The sequence below is a fragment of the Penaeus monodon genome, chromosome 6 (assembly GCF_015228065.2).
Source record: "Penaeus monodon isolate SGIC_2016 chromosome 6, NSTDA_Pmon_1, whole genome shotgun sequence".
Taxonomy (NCBI): domain Eukaryota; kingdom Metazoa; phylum Arthropoda; class Malacostraca; order Decapoda; family Penaeidae; genus Penaeus; species Penaeus monodon.
The window spans coordinates 11,413,448-11,414,399 of NC_051391.1; positions in this window are offsets into that span (position 1 = coordinate 11,413,448).

Genomic DNA, 952 nt, shown 5'->3' on the forward strand with positions numbered 1-952 from the left:
TTTTTATTGTCAATGAAAATGTTAGTGTTTCATTGCGTTCGAAGAAAGCGCGAGCTTTTAGGGGAAACTTCTTTCTAATGTTAAATCTCTCGTGTCTCAAATTGAAATTCAAATCGAGATAACTAAGATCATGCTGTTATTTTAATCTTACTGATTCACCTATAGTAACTCATCTCAGTTTTCATCATCTTCAACATCATGGTGATGGTTTTGGATAATGGTAATAATGAAAGTAATTGTAATAGAAATAATATGTGATCAAATCAAATGTATTGAGACTTTTCATAAATACTAGTTCTAGTAAACAAACAAATGATGGTGCTTATAAATGGAAAACTATATAAGTAATATCATTATTACCAATGTAAATAAGGTTACCATTATTAGCTTTAACATCATTATCGTTAAGATTAAGTTAATAGTAATTTTGATAATGAGGATTATTGATGACTATTATGATGATGATATTGATACTAGCCAGGCTGATAATCATGATGATGATAATAACAATGGTTATGATAATAATTACAATGATAAGATGATAATATGATGATAAAATACAAAAATAAATAATGATAAAATAACAATAATTATAGCACTACGAATAATGATAATCCTTATCTTCATCACAATCACAGTAATAATAATGATAATAAGGATGATAATAATGATAATAACAAAAATGATAATAACAATAATGATAACAAAATAAGGATGGTAATATGATAATATCACTGATGATACAGCACTAAATTGTAATAATAGTAATGATAATGATAATGGTAACACTGATATTGCCATCCTTGTTGTTGTTGGTCTTCTTCTTATATTCTTATTATTATTATTATTATTATTATATTATTAGTGATAATAATGATGTTCATAATTACCATTATCATCTTCATCATTATCATCATCAGTAGCAACATTACCATCATCATCATCATGGTGA